At 49.4% G+C, this 635-nt stretch overlaps 1 non-coding gene across 1 annotated transcript; it reads left to right on the top strand.

Annotated features, from left to right (window-relative positions):
- Positions 1-289: 289 nt before the first annotated feature.
- Positions 290-363, top strand: Trnat-ugu (transfer RNA threonine (anticodon UGU)). Its single transcript has one exon. It is a non-coding gene; the product is annotated as a tRNA-Thr (tRNA).
- Positions 364-635: the final 272 nt, after the last annotated feature.

The following is a 635-nucleotide window of genomic DNA, read 5'->3' on the forward strand; positions in this document are numbered from 1 at the left end:
CATGTAGATGCACTAACTTGCTCGCCTATACGTTCCTCTACCGATCTCTACGTTCATCGAGACAACGCATACGTCTGTCGGTGCCCCAAAGAAGTAAATTAGTAAATTCTTCAGTGCCGATGCACACTATTTGCCTGAACACTTACGGGACTCGGTGCATTGTCTGCCGCGAGTAATGGGTATAATGGCAGGGTCACTAGGAATGTAGCGTGTGGACTATAAGCTGAGAATGTGGGTCTCACAGGCTGCGTGCCGGCGATAAATCCCTACAGTCGCACTATCCTTTCTGGCCCCGGTGGCTTAGATGGATAGAGTGACTGCCATGTAAGCAAGAGATCCCGGGTTCGAGTCCCGGTCGGGGCACACATTTTCGACTGTCACCGTTGATGTATATCAACGCCCGTCAGCAGCTAATGGTATTGATTTAATTGTAATCTCAGTATATCTTCCATGTTTCAGTGTCTTGTGCGTTCCATAACTAGGCCAACTGGATTATGTATGAAAATGCAATATTATTTGACAGCCGCGGTGGTCTCGCGGTTCTAGGCGCACAGTCCGGAACCGTGCGACTGCTACGGTCGCAGGTTCGAATCCTGCCTCGGGCATGGATGTGTGTGATGTCCTTAGGTTAGTTA

The sequence above is a fragment of the Schistocerca gregaria genome, chromosome 4 (genome assembly GCF_023897955.1).
Source record: "Schistocerca gregaria isolate iqSchGreg1 chromosome 4, iqSchGreg1.2, whole genome shotgun sequence".
NCBI classification, from domain to species: Eukaryota; Metazoa; Arthropoda; class Insecta; order Orthoptera; family Acrididae; genus Schistocerca; species Schistocerca gregaria.